This window comes from Zalophus californianus, chromosome 7 (assembly GCF_009762305.2).
Source record: "Zalophus californianus isolate mZalCal1 chromosome 7, mZalCal1.pri.v2, whole genome shotgun sequence".
NCBI classification, from domain to species: domain Eukaryota; kingdom Metazoa; phylum Chordata; class Mammalia; order Carnivora; family Otariidae; genus Zalophus; species Zalophus californianus.
The window spans coordinates 83104859-83120561 of NC_045601.1; the positions used below are offsets into that span (position 1 = coordinate 83104859).

Sequence of the window (15703 nt, forward strand, 5' to 3'; positions counted from 1 at the left end):
TCCAGAAGCAGCAGGTCTAAGAACTTTCTGACCAACACCGTCTTCCCTGAAGCAGGTCATAAGACCCTCTAGTGAGAAGCACCCTCCCTGAACTTGAAGGAAAGGAATATCTTTATTGTCAAAGGCAGAGGAATGTGGAGAGGAATCCAAAAGAACAGGCCTTGCTACATTTCCCCCAGTTTACTACCTTTAGCTCGTACTCTTTAGTCCTATGACATTTTCCCACAACTTTCCACTCTTCATCAAACCTAGTATAAAAATGCTTAGTTTTAATTGTTTCTTCAGGTCTTCATTTACTTATGAGGCTCCCGTGTCACATACAAATGAAATTATATAAATCTGCATACTTTCCCTCTGTTAATCTGCCTTTTGTCAGTCTAATTGACAGGGCTCAAGCCTGAGAACCTGGGAGGGTAGTAGGAAGAAGAAATTATCCCTCCTCTACGTTAGGACCAAATGACATAATATATAATGCAGTTACTTGTAGCAAATGGGAGTTCTCAATGAATTAATAATGAATTCATTGTGGTTTCTTGTACATTCATCTTATCTTTCCCACTGAACTGTAAGCTCCTCAAAGGTACGGTTCTTTTCTGTCTCCACTGAACCTAGCAAAGCACTCAACAGGGAATAAACTCCAATTGACTATATTATTGTATTCTCATTCTCCAAGTTACCAACTGGTTTGAATTTTAATGAAAGCTACTCATGAGGTGATATTGACTCACCAAACTCTCACAGTTGCAACATAAACCACACAAATTGAGTCATGTTTCAGCTTAAAAAGAAAACACCGCCAACAAAAACCCTAGCTATTTAATGAGCTTATTACAAAACTACTTTTCCTGTACTGGAATAGTTCAACACTGATGATGATAAAGTTAAAAAGCGATTAAGTGGGTCAAAGTGTGAATGAATTTAGAGGGTATGGAGGATGAAATCATGCCTAATGTGGGACCCACGGTGTGAGTAACTTCAAAAAAGAGCCATTGGAAAAGAATGATTAGCAAGGCTATTCATTAAAGTGCAATTTATAGTCCTATCTTAAAGAACAAGAACTTGAGTAAGATCTTGTTTTTTTGATCAGTACTTTCACTGTTCAAACATGAGTGGGACTTGACATCCTAAAGAAATGTTAGGATGTGGGGCGCCTGGGTGGTTCAGTAGTAAGCGTCTGTCTTCGGCTCAGGTCATGATCCCAGGGTCCTGGGATCGAGCCCCGCATCGGGCTCCCTGCTCGGCGGGAAGCCTGCTTCTCTCTCTCCCACTCCCCCTGCTTGTGTTCCCTCTCTCGCTGTCTCTCTGTGTCAAATAAGTAAATAAAATCTTAAAAAAAAAAAAAAGAAAAAGAAATGTTAGGATGCTTCATCAACTGTGAAACTCAGTGGGTCTAAATAAGCTATCAAGACCTCAGTGCAAACACTATATTAGTAAAGATGAGAGGCAGGGTAACTACTGGAGCCCACAAGCCAAATCTGACTGCCCATTTTGTTGGGCCGGAGAGCTAAGAACGATTTTAGCATGTTTAAATAGTTGAAAATGAATCAAAAGAAGAATAACTTTTTGTGACATGAAAATTATATGAAATTTTATTTTCAGTGTCCTTTGGGACACAGCCACGCTCATCATTCCTGTATGGCCTAGGGCTGCTAGGGAGCTACAGAGACTTAGTAGTTTTAACAGGGGCCACACAGCCAGCAAAGCCGAAAATACTCCTCATCTGGCCCTTTGCCAACACCTGGTAGAGGTTTAAAAGAAGCTTGAACTGAGCTCAATAAATGACTTTACGTAAAATATATTATTCTTTTTTTTAAGATTTTATTTATTTATTCATGAAAGACAGAGAGAGAGAGAGAGAGAGGCAGAGGGAGAAGCAGGCTCCCAAGGAGCAGGGAGCCCGACGCGGGACTCGATCCCAGGACCCTGAGATCAGGACCTGAGCCGAAGGCAGACGTCCAACCATCTGAGCCACCCAGGCGTCCTAAAATATATTATTCTTAATACCTTATTAATACTTACTATTGAATTTCATGGAATCAGGTAAGATTCTGCGTCCCCCACCTGCATGGCACCGAGGAAGGGAGGGGCCTGGGGCCCATCCCAGGGCTCTTGGAGGTGCAACAGGTCCTGTGAGTTTTGAAGATGTATGAAAGTTGTCATGATAAATGTTTTCTGAAAACTTCTCCTCGGGGATGGCTGTGAACAAAACCACTAGAAGCACGACTGCATAGCACAAGCATGCGGGTAGCTGCCGATGAATGCCCATGCCCTCAGCTGCGGTGGTTAGACATTCTCATTGCCTTCAATGTGGTACGCAACATGTTAGAGGGAAAAATGAAGGACTGGCCAAGAAGATATGAATAGAAGCAAATGATGAAAATTAATATGTTATTTGGCCTTGAACAGTCCACAATAAATTATATAGAAAAAAAGGATTCCATATAATATGTTTTTTGTCGTTTTCATGTTATTTGATGTCTGAGAACAAATTCCCATTTTCCTTCTCTCTCACACTGCATTTTCTTCACTCTGACACCAGACGTGTGGGTTTTCCCGAAGCCAGCTGAGCGTCCTACAATTCAATTCAGTTCAACTCAGACGCTATCTACCTGGAGTTAGCATCAAATCCCACAATTAAGTCTTCAGTCTCACAAGACTGCCTGCCCCCAACTTCAGATGCCAACCAGCCGGAAGGGTTCCCATAACCTCCTCCTTGGGTTTGATAATTTGTTAAAATGGCTCACAGGACTCAGGGGAACACTTAAGTTTACCGGTTTATTTTTATTTATTTATTTATTTAGTGTGGTTTTTTTTTTTTATTTGAGAGAGAGAGAGGAGAGAGAGTGAGAGAGAACACACAAGTTGGGGGGAGGGGCAGAGGGAGACAGAGAAGCAGACTCCCCAGAGCAGGGAGCCAGTCATGAGGCTCCATCCCATGACCCTGAGATTATGACCTGAGCCAAAGGCAGACGCCCAACCAACCAAGCCACCCAGGTGCCCCAGTATATTGGTTTATTATAAACGCTATGATAAAAAATACAGATGAACAGCCAGATAAAGAGATTCATAGAGCAAGGTCTGGAGAAAGGGAGAGGAACTTCCATATCCTCTCCAGACTGCCATCCACCCAGCACTTCCATGTGTTCAACAACTCAGAAGCTCTCCAAACCTCTTACTTCTTGGAGACTTCATCACAACAATCGATGATCAATCATTAACTCAATCTCCAGTTCCTCTCCCCTTCCCAGATGGGGGTGGGGCTAAAAGCGCCACCTTCTAATCGTGCTTTGGGCTTTCTGGTGACCATCCTCCATCCTGAAGCTATCCAGGAGCCCACCACGTGTTGCCTCATTAGAGCAGAAAACAGTCCTATCACCCAGGAAATCCCAAGAGATTTAGAAGCTGTGTCAGGAACCAGGATTGAAGACCAAAGGCCGACTGTGATACGTATCTCATGCATAGCCATTTTGCCAGCTCTGACGTCAGAATACAGTGTTTAAAAGGCTTGGTAAGTGTCAGGTTTATCCCTAAGGCTAAGGTACATAAAAATGCTTTCCTGAACAGCTTTAAAACTTAAATTTTAAGAATCTAGTGTTTAAGGAGCACCTGGCTGGCTCAGTCAGAAGAGCATATAATTCTTGATCTCAGGGTCATAATTTCGAGCCCCACATTGGGTGCAGAGATTGCTAAAAATAATAAAGTTAAAGAAAAATAAGAATATTGTATTTAAAATGCTCTCTCAGGTAGAAAGAATAGAGGTTACCAGGGCCTAGAGAGAGACGGAGCGGGAATTGTTGTTTAACAGGTACAGAGTTTTTGTTGGGGGATGATAAAAAACTTTTAAGTATAGATAGTGGATGGTTACCCAACATTGTGGATGTATTCAATGCCACTGAATTGTATACTTATGAATAGTTAAAATGAAAAATACCATGTTATATATATTTTACCACAATAAACTTACCCCACCCCTAAAAAACTCTCTCTGGACATTTCAAAAATTTAATCATTTTCTATGAGGAAAGTACCAGACCCTATGCTTTGTGTGCAGCACAGAAGGGAGACAAGATATTTGACCTCTTCAAACTCATTCTTTGTGGCTATTTTTGTCCTATTTGAGGTAGTAATCAATTACTCTTAAATTCTCAAACTCAAACTTTATAACCACAAACTATAAAACAAATCAAATACAGGCCAAAAAAAAAATGAAACCAAAAAAGCACACAATAAATAAATCAGGAACTTGGAGAAACAAAGTAGTGGTCAGAGCAATGTGAATGATACCCTCTTCTCCCTCCTGGATTCTAAAAATTTCTTTTTTACTATTGTGTCATAGAAAGAGGTTATTTCAGCTTTGGGAACTCAAAACTGATCATGTGATTTCTAGCAACATAATCATGATTTAAAATGTCACTAAAAATGACTGAATGCCCGATGTATAAATCAAATTAACTGCATATGTGAGATAATGTATATTTTGTGCACATGTTGCCAAAGATGAACAAAGCTGGACACTAATTAAAATGGTAAGGACAGATTTTAATCAGTGATATACCATTGCAATCAGAAAGAGCTCAGTGTGAAACAGCTCAATGTGAACTGAATTCAACCTGAACTTGTACAAAGGTGACTGAGTGTTTTAAAGGGAGAATGAAGGAATAGGGAGTGGTGTGAATGAAGATTCAGTAGAGTCAGAGAAGTGAAAAATTACGAAATGTAGGAAAGGGGGTTGGTCTATGTGAAACCCCTCTGGCTTTGCTAACTGACTCTTATGAAAGCTAGGCTCCTACCCATCCATAGAGGCCAGGAGACAGGGGACTTATCTTCAGGTGCTGGCTGGAACAAATAGTAAACTCTCTTAGCAGACTTGAGTTTTCTCCGTCAGGCACTTCAAGGGGGAGGTAAGGTCATCCTAAGGATTTGACCTTGAGCTGTTAGAAACATGTTAGTGTCGGAGCGCCTAGTATTGTCAGTTGGTTGAGGTCTGACTCTTGGTTTCAGCTTGGGCCATGATCTTGGGGTCATAGGATGGAGCCCCACACGGGGCTCCATGCTCAATGCAGAGTCAGCTTGTCCCTCTCTGCTCCTCCACTCTTAAAAAAAAAAAAGGAAAGAAACATGTTAGTATTTTGTTCAAGGCTTTAACTTTTTAAAAAAAGATTTTATTTCTTTATTTGACAGAGAGAGAGCACAAGCATGGGGAGAGGCAGGCAGAGGGAGAGGGAGAAGCAGACTCCCTGCTGAGCAGGGAGCCCGATGTGGGGCTCGATCCCAGGACCCTGGGATCGTGACCTCAGCAGAAGGCAGCAGCTTAACCGACTGAGCCACCCAGGCGCCCCTCATTCATTCATCTTTCAAAAAATAATTGAGGGATGGGGCGCCTGGGTGGCTTAGTCAGTTAAGCGTGTGCCTTCGGCTCGGGTCATGATCCCGGGGTCCTAGGATCGAGGCCCACATCGGGCTCCCTGCTTGGCAGGAAGCCTGCTTCTCCCTCTCCCGCTCCCCCTGCTTGTGTTCCCTCTCTCACTGTCTCTCTCTCTGTCAAATAAATAAATAAAATCTTAAAAAAAAAAATAATTGAGGGCCTACTGTGCCTCATAGAATATGAAGCACAGAGGATTCAGAAACAACTGTGAATAAGACTATGTGTGTGTGAAATACTGTCCACACAGATGGCCCCTACCTTTGTAGATTTTCTAATGGACCACAGGAAAGTAAACTATTTTGAGGCATAACGTAACTGTTTATTAACATTCAATTTAACAGGTTGTATAAATAGTATTCAAAATAGGAAATTCAATAAGTTGTATTTGTCAGGTCAGGCTGCTGTAACAGTATACCGTAATTGGGTGCCTTGTAAATCAAAGAAATTTCCTGCAGGTGGGGTGGCTGGTAGTGCAAGATGAAAGGGCCAGCAGATCTGGTATCTGGTGAGGGCCCGCTCCCTGGCTCATAGATGACCATCCTCGCATTGCATCCTCACATAGTGGAAGTGGTGATGAATTTTTGGAGTCTATAATAATTGTCAAACAATTTCAGGCCTTCCTTGCTTTCCTTGCCATGCATTTATCAATCTGCAAGAAGAAACAAGTATGAATTCTATCACAAGGTGCTAAAAGTCATCATTATTGCTACAGAGAGCCATACCTTACATTTGCCTAACACTTTTAACACAGACCGTATCATTCCTCCACTCAAAATCCTTTCCTGTCTCTGCCTCATTTGGGATAAAAAGCAAAGTCCTTAGGCTAGCCATCAAGCCCATATGATCTTCTTTTCCTCCCCTCCCTACTGCCATCCTAGCCACCCTGGCCCCTTTACCAGTTCTCGAAAACTCCAAGGGGCTCCCACTTTCTGTTGTCTACAAGGAATGCTCTGGCTCTTCCCCACATGGCTTGTTCCTTTGGGTCTCTGTGTATATGTCATAGTATCAGAGAAGACTTCCCTGGACATCCCATATGATCAACCCGAGGAGTTCTCAAAGTATGGTCCCTGGACCCACAGCATCAGCATCACCTGGGAACTTGTTAGAAATACAAATTTTCAAGCCCCCACCTGAAACCTACTGAATCAGAAACTTTGGGGTGGTGTACACCAATTTGTTTTTTGTTTGTTTTTAATTTGTTTGTATTTTTTTTTAAGATTTTATTTATTTGACAAGAGAGGGAACACAAGCAGGGGGAGTGGGAGAAGGAGAAGCAGACTTCCCGCGGAGCAGGGAGCCCGATGCGGGGCTTGATCCCAGGGGAAGTACTTTATCATTCCAAATTTGTTTTCTCGATTAATCAGCATCAGCCCTTCCTTTCAGGAAACAAAGACCTGCTGGAAAAGAACAGAAAATACAAAATCAATCTAGTTTAGCAGTTTGTTTTTGCTGTGTGTTACCCTGAACTTAGGGATTTTGCTCTCTGACCTACATATAACAAATATGAAATGACCCAAACACATTCTTTCTTCCTTTTTCTTTTTTTTTTTAAAGATTTTATTTATTTATTTGACAGAGAGAGACACAGCGAGAGAGGGAACACAAGCAGGGGGAGTGGGAGAGGGAGAAGCAGGCTTCCCGCTAAGCAGAGAGCCCAATTCGGGGCTCGATCCCAGGACCCTGGGATCATGACCTGAGCTGAAGGCAGACACTTAACGACTGAGCCACCCAGGCGCCCCTCTTTCTTTTTCTTTTCTTCACATTCCCTCTTTCTGATCAGGAGTGAGTTACTCGGTGTTGACTCTGAGAAGAAGCCTATTTTCTTTGGATGGGATGAAAAATATTTTTATTCTTCAGACCTCTAAATTGTGAAGGCTCCTATTAGAGAATCCTTCCCTTGCCACCTTCCAAAGTCCTGTAGTTCTTCCTGCCTGACTTGCTCATTCTGGTTTTCAGTAACATTTTGTTTGTTTGTTTTTAACTTTTTTTATTTTGAGATTTTATTTATTTATTTATTTGAGACAGAGAGCTAGCACGAGCACAGGCAGGGAGAGGGGCAGAGGGAGAAGCAGACTCCCCGCTGAGCCAGGAGCCTAACTCAGGGCTAGATCCCAGGACCCCCGGGATCATGACCTGAGCCATAGGCAGACACTTAACCGACTGAGCCACCCAGGCGCCCCCAAATTTTGTATTTGTACTTTGTTTTCCCAGATTAATCCAGTGTCAACCCTTCCTTTCTGGGAACATGCTGATAATTCAAAAGGACATAAAACCTGCCTCTCGGCATCAAGCTGATAATCCAGCTTGTGTTTATTTAGGACGGTAACACTAGGAGAGTTTTGTTAGAAACTATGGTACCAATCTCAAAAAGACTGAACAAGGGCGCCTGGGTGGCTCAGTTGGTTAAGCGACTGCCTTCGGCTCAGGTCATGATCCTGGAGTCCCGGGATCGAGTCCCACATCGGGCTCCCTGCTCGGCAGGGAGTCTGCTTCTCCCTCTGACCCTCTTCCCTCTCGTGCTCTCCATCTCTCATTCTCTCTCTCTCAAATAAATAAATAAAATCTTAAAAAAAAAAAAAGACTGAACAAAACACATGGATCTTAGGGTTCATCTGGTCTAAAGCCCTCATTTTACAGACGAGAGGCAAGAGCTACAGGAGAAGTGTGAGACCTGCTTCCAGCCAGTCAGAGGACCCGGTAACCTAAATCCTCAGATGGTGTTTTCTTCCCTGATGCTACCTACTTGCAGTGCTCCTGATAATCTGTGTGTCTATCATCCAGGAATTTATCTACACTCTTCTCAAATGCATTCACAGTTTCACATCTTGGCCATGCTGCATTATTAGGACGTATATTTACAACCACGGCAAAGAACTATCATTAGCCAAAATGGCATCAGTACAAACTCTGCTAGCTGTTTTGGTCTATGACCTGCATGAATTTTTTTAAATTTTAAAATGGAAAACTTTATATTCTTATATTTATCCTATATATTCTTATATTTTTATATGATAAAAAGTTGGTTCCCCGGACACCTGGGTGGCTTAGTCGGTTAAGCGTCTGCCTTCGGCTCAGGTCATGATCCCAAGCCCTGGGATCGAGACCCACATCGGGCTCTCTGCTCCACAGGGAGCCTGCTTCTCCCTCTGCCTCTGTCTCTCATGTATAAATAAATAAAATCTTAAAAAAAAAATCTTATTCCTGGGGATGTCTGGCTGACTCAGCTGGTAGAGCATGTGACTCTTAATCTCAGGGTCATGAGTTCAAGCCCCCACATTGGGCATAGAGCTTACTTTAAAAAAAATTAAAAATTACAAAATAATAAAACTTTTGGGAATACCTGGCTGACTCAGTCAGTGGAACATGCAACCCTTGATCTCAGGGTTATAAGTTTGAGCCCCACATTGGGTATAGATATTACTTTGAAATAAAACCTTTAAAAAAATCTTATTCCTGGGCGCCTGGGTGGCTCAGTTGGTTAAGCGACTGCCTTCGGCTCAGGTCATGATCCTGGAGTCCCGGGATCGAGTCCTGCATTGGGCTCCCTGCTAAGCAGGGGGTCTGCTTCTCCCTCTGACCCTCTTCCCTCTCGTGCTCTCTATCTCTCATTCTCTCTCTCTCAAATAAATAAATAAAATCTTAAAAAAAATCTTATTCCTACTAACCATTGTTAAAATATTAGGGTATATCCTTCCAGACATTTCGAAGTACAAAAGGTGATGCATATTCTTTCCCTCCAGATTCAAACATTACAAATATGTATAAAGCACAAAATGAAAATACTCCTCCTTTTACCTCCACCCCTGTGGAGAGCAAAATTCTTTAGATGACCCCCAAGATTTCCTGGCTCCTTGGTGTGCGTGTCCCTGAGGTGCAAGAACGGTGATAGGAGGGATTTTACTCATGATAGTCAACCTCAGCATAGATTACCTGAGTTGGACCTAATCACATGAGTCCTTTAAAATCAAAGTTTTCTCTGTCTGATGGCAGAAGAGGAAATGAGAAGTTTGCAAGATGAGAAGGATTAGGCACACCTGATGGAAGAGACCGCCTGACAAAGAATGCAGACAGCTTCTGGGAGCTAAGAGCAAGCAGCCCTCACTGACTGGCAGCAAGGAAATGGAACCTCAGTTTTAAACTACAAGGAACGGAATTCTGCCAGTAATGAGTCTGGTTGCCAATTCCCATGGGGGTAGGGGGTGGGGTGTAGTTTCCCCACACCACCAAGCAATTCTCAGACACCAGCAGGAGATCTGTCCTACAATTCAACTCAATTCTTTTTTTTTTTCTTAAGATTTTTTTAAGCAATCTCTACACCCAACATGGGGCTTGAACACAAAACCCCGATCCAGGCTCCCTGCTCAGCGGGCAGCCTGCTTCTCCCTCTCCCCCTCCCCCTGCTTGTGTTCCCTCTCTAGCTGTGTCTCTCTCTGGCAAATAAATAAATAAAATCTTTAAAAAAAAAAAAGTTACATGCTGTGGGGCACGTGGGTGGCTCAGTTGGTTAAGCGCCTGACTTTTGGTTTTGGCTCAGGTCATGATCTCCTGGTTGTGAAATGGAGCCCTGTGTCGGGCTCTGTGCTCAGATTCTCTCTCCCTCTCCTTCTCACTCACTATCTCCCTCTTTCTCAAATAAATAATAATAAAAGAAAAAATAGTTGCGAGCTCCACTGACTCAGCCAGCCAGGCGCCCCACCCACTTTTTTTTTTTAAACTGAGCTCTATGCCCAATGTGGGGTTTGAACTCACAACCCTGAGATCAAGAGTCTTATGCTCTACAGACTGAGCCAGCCAGGCACCCCACAACTCAATTCTGACACAATATATATATTGTGTATGTACTATACCCTGAAGTAGCATCAAATCCCACAGGTTAGGGGCCCATTCCTATAAGACTATACCCCCCAACTTGAGATGCCAGTCCCAAGCCCAGGTTACCACCTCTGCTTCTGACCCATGGTTATAGATTGGAGGTTCCAACAACCCCCACCCCCTCTTTGGGTTCCATCAATTTGCTAGAAGGGCTCACAAAACTCAGAGAAACATATTAAAGGATTACCAGTTTATTATAAAAGGATACAACTCAGGAAGAACTAGATGGAAGAGATGCTAAGGACAAGGAATAGGGAAAGGATGCAGAGCTTCCATACTCTCTCCAGGTGCACCACTGTCCCCAAATTTACATGAACTGGGAAACTCTGAAACCTGTCCTTCTAGGTTTTTATGGACGCCTCATTACATAGACACAACTGATTAAACCCTCAGCCATTGGTGATTGATTTAACCTCCAGCCCCTCTCCCTTCTCCGAAGGTCAGGGCGGTGGGACTAAAAGTTCCAACCTCTAAACACGTGGTTGGTTCTCTTGGCAACGAGCCCCCACCCAGAGGTGGGGTCCAAAAGTTACCTCATTAACATAATGAAAGACATCCTTACTGGTCTCATCACTTAGGAAATTCCAAGGGTTTTAGGAAGTCTGTGATAGAAATGCAATGGAGATCAAATATATATTTGTTACTATAAATCACAGTATTGCAGCCAGCTTGAATGAGCTTAGAAGTGGATTCCACATGAGAACTCCACCTGGGTGACAATTTGATTTCAGTCTTGTGATTCTCTGCACAGAGAACCAAGGCACCCTGGGCCTGACTTCTAACCTATAGAAACCATAAAATAGGGTGCCTGGGTGGCTCAGTTGGTTGAGCGACTGCCTTCGGCTCAGGTCATGATCCTGGAGTCCCTGGATCGAGTCCCGCATCGGGCTCCCTGCTCAGCAGGGAGTCTGCTTCTCCCTCGGACCCTCTTCCCTCTCATGCTCTCTAGCTCTCATTCTCTCTCTCTCAAATAAATAAATAAAATCTTAAAAAAAAAAAAGAAAAGAAACCATAAAATAATGCCCACTAGGTGTTAGTTTCTGTCCCTGAATTTGGTAATTTGTTACACAGTAATAGAAAACTAGTAAAACCCAAATCCCACTTCGCAGGAGGTAATCACTTAACACATTTTGGAGATACCCTTCCAGATAATTTTGGTTTTATACAAGTCTATATTTAAAGGGATCACTGCTATTATTGCAAATTGTTTTCTTCATTTAATATATTGTCAGCATCTTTCCATGTAGCACTTGTGTATTTTTTTATAGGACAAATCTGTAGAAACTTCATCAAAAGATATGCAGCTGGGTGGCTCAGCAGTTAAACGTCTGCCTTCGGCTCAGGTCATGATCCCAGGCTCCCTGCTCGGCGGGAAGCCTGCTTCTCCCTCTCTCACTCCCCTGCTTGTGTTCCCGCTCTCGCTATCTCTCTCTCTGTCAAATAAATAAATAAAATCTTTTAAAAAATTTTTTAGAAAAGTCTTTCAAATCACCTTCAGAAAAAGACTGCATTGATTCTCAGTCCCACCAAGAGTCCCTACTTCCCCGTATTCTCTCCCTTACCATATATTCTCACTCTTTTAATAACTTTCCTTGCCCATTGGTATTTCTTTTTCTTCCTTTCTTTTTTTTTTGTATTTCTTTTATATTCAACAAATTTAGAGTCAAGTAACAATCTACCATTGTAGTCTCCCTTTGTTTATTAAGCATTATCAAAACAGTCTAGCAATGTAACTTAATACTGATCTTTGTACTTAAAGACACACCTACTTGCTGATTAAGCAAGTGTTGTTTCTAGATATAAATATCTATTTTGGAAGAGTCTCAAAATTCTCCTGAGTTTGGCAGAATATCTTTTCAAGTCTACTTGTATTAACTGTTATTTTTTACCTCAGAGACCCAAAATATTTTTTTTAAATCTCTAATGTTGCTTCCTTGCATTACTTATTTTTCAGTCCAAAGAGCATCGTCTGCCAAAACTTGGAAGAAACTAAGATGTCCTTCAGATAGTGAATGGATAAATAAACTGTGGTACATCCAGACAATGAAATATAATTTCCCTAAAAAGAAATGAGCCATCAAGCCATGAAAGAACATGGAAAAACTTAAATTCACATTATTAAGTGAATGAAGCCAATCTGAAAAGGCTACATACTGTATGATTTTAACTATGACATTCTGGAAAAGGCAAAACTATGGAGGCCATAAAAAAAAATCAGAGCTTGCCAGGGGTTGGAAGGAAGGAGGAATGAATAGGCAAAGCAGAGAGGATTTTTAGGGCGGGGAAACTACTCTGTAGGATACCATCATGGTAGATATATGTCATTATACATTTGTCCAAACCCATGGAATGTGTAACACCAAGAATGAACCCTAATTAAACTATGGACTTTGGGTGGTAATTATGTGTCAGTGTAGGTTCATCAATTGTAGCAAATGTGCCCCTCTGGTGGGGGATGCTGATATTGGGGGAGGCTGTGCGTGGGAGGGGACCATATATGGGAAATCTCTGTACCTTCTGCTCAATTTTACCGTGAACCTAAAACAACAACTGCTCCAAAAAAAAAGAAGTCCTTAAAAAATAAGCATGGTCACATCACCAATTGAAGCTGACACATATGTCATGATGAACTATGTGCAAACCTTAATGTAATCCAGTAGGGAGTCTAAATTTGCAAACCCTGTGTTGTAGGACACAGTCCTTCCTGGGCCTGTTTGTCAATGCTGGGTAAGAGAGTTAAGGACTGGGGCACCTGGGTGGCTCAGTCATGAATCGCCTGCCTTCAGCTCAGGTCATGATCCCGGGGTCCTGGGATCGAGCCCTACATCGGGCTCCTGCTTGGCAGGAAGACTGCTTCTCCCTTTCCCACTCCCCCTGCTTGTGTTCCATCTCTTGCTGTGTCTCCCTCTGTCAAATAAAGAAATAAAATCTTAAAAAAAAAAAAGTCAAGGACAGAACGCATTCATAAAAAAGAAAATCCTTTTGTAACAGGAGAGCCTGACTCTAAAAATAGCCACCTATATAACTAATTATGGTATGTGTAGAGTAAAAGAAACTCGGGTCCCTGAAGATGGTGTGAGGACTTACCCATTTCCTGGAGGCTCTACCTTCTCCAGTCTCTGTAAATGATCATTCTGTGTTGATTTGCTTCTAGCGTTAAAGCAGCCTTCCATGAGAAAAGTATTGTTTTGGGTAAAAAAAAATTATTATTTCAATATGTGCAATGTCAAATGCTTTTATTTGTTCTCACTGAAATCTTTAAACAGTATTCGGGGTCACTTATAAATCCCAAAAAGACAACACAGGAATAACCATAAGCCAGAACAAAGTACCCCATTTATGTTGAGATCAGTTATTTCATGCAGACATTTGCATTTCAGTAATCTGTGCTTTACATCGTATTGTAGTAAGACCATGTTCTGATTCTCCAACAATCAGCTGTGCATTCTATCTGATGGAAATGTTTCCCCTTATTTCTGGTTGGGCAGTATAGAAGGAACTCTCTGTAGCTTTAAGAGTTTAAACTTGGACTTCAAAATTTTTTTTCAACAAAGGCAAAAATTAGTGACTATAATTTAGTAGAGTTTTACAATTGCTAATCCTGTCCATTAGAACCTCTTAAGTGATGTGACCACATACTTTTGTATCTTGTTTGCAATTTTCAGCTTGATTTTGTATACCTTTTCTACACTACTATATGTATATTTTGGTTGTTTTTCAATTCAGTAATCTATCTTTTTACTTTTTTTTTAAGATTTAATTTATTTGTCAGAGAGAAAGAGAGAAAGAGCATGCACGAGCAGGAGGAGGGGAAGTGGGAAAAGCAAGCTCCCCTCTGAGAAGGGAGCCCGATGCGGGACTCCATCCCCGGACCCTGGGATCATGACCTGAGCCAAAGGCAGAGGCTTCACCGACTGAGCCACCCGGTGTCCCTATCTTTTTACTTCTCAAAGGAGCCCCCTTGCTCTTAACCTCAGAGGTCCGATTCCATGCTTACTTAGATAACTGCAAAAAATAATTCAAGAACAGCTAAATGTGCAACGACTGTGGGAGTTGGGGGGGTTATGTTTTTGCTTTTTTAGAGAGAGTGAGAGAGAGGAGACAGTCAAATTTAGCTAGAAGTGAGGGGTTCACCCAAGCCCTGTTGGGAGCAGAGAACATCCTCAGACACTGTTGTCCTGAGGAATTTATAATGTAAGGAAGAGATGGTCCTATCAAAAGTACTTTCAATGTGGCAAATGATATGCAAGCATTGCTAAAGGTGATGGAGAAGCACAGAGGAGGGCACTTAGCCCAGTCTGGGGAATTCAGGAAAGACCACTAGAGGCTTTGTTACTTTCCTTTCACAGGTATAAACACTGGTGCTAATGCACCCGGCCCAAGATCACAGAGCTCAGGAGGAATAGAGACCTGATTCAATCCCAGATCTCTCCAGCCCAATGCCATGCTCTTCCCACTCCTCTGGCTTCCTCCCTGCAGCACAGCACTTGGCTCATTTCTCCTGCTTAGCACTGACTTTGTCCTAACATGTATTATATGCAACACTTCCTCTAATTCTAGGACAGTATGTAATTTTGCTTAAATACTGTTTCATCATGATGACATATGTCAAAAATGATTTGGAAAATTATCATCATTTTTGTCACATTATCTATGTGACTCAAAGGATTGTCAGCTCCTTCTCAAAGACCACTGAGCAATAATGCTTAAGAAATGGTTATCAGTTTTCTTATTTATAAACTGGGTATTATAACAGTATGAACCCTTAGGGTAACCGTAATGATTAATTTAATTAACATGCATAAAATATTTAGAACAGTTCTGGTATAAGTCTGAGCTTAGTAAATGCTATGATTGCTGAAAGAAGGGATGATCGATGAAGAGGTTGGGGGGATAGATGAAGAAATAGGGACATGTCTTTGTTCTCAACGAGCTCCCTCAGCCCTTACCACCTTCTACTTGTTTCTAAACCAATCTCAGTTATGGGTGCAATCAACTCCTTTTTTTTTTAGGTCACATGAAAATGTTATTCTCGGGGCGCCTGGGTGGCTCAGTTGGTTAAGCGACTGCCTTCGGCTCAGGTCATGATCCTGGAGTCCCAGGATCGAGTCCCACATCGGGCTCCCTGCTCAGCAGGGAGTCTGCTTCTCCCTCTGACCCTCCCCCCTCTCATGCTCTCTCTCTCTATCTCATTCTCTCTCTCAAATAAATAAATAAAATCTTTAAAAAAAAAAAGAAAAGAAAAGAAAATGTTATTCTCTATTTGCTAAGCAGATATCAGGACAGTGATGTCTAGGGATGTTCCTTGCCCTTACCAGGGCTGGGGTTGACCTGTCACTCGTAGGCAAACCTAAAAAAATTAAGCAAGAATGGCTCACCTGGCTGGCTCAATTGGTAGAGCATGTC

At 42.1% G+C, this 15703-nt stretch overlaps 1 long non-coding RNA gene across 1 annotated transcript; it reads right to left on the bottom strand.

Moving 5' to 3' along the window:
* Positions 1-6689: 6689 nt before the first annotated feature.
* LOC113926233 lies at positions 6690-15703 on the bottom strand. Its single transcript, XR_003521242.1, has 3 exons — positions 15676-15703; positions 13385-13463; positions 6690-6822 (listed from the first exon to the last, which is right to left on the bottom strand). It is a non-coding gene; the product is annotated as an uncharacterized LOC113926233 (long non-coding RNA).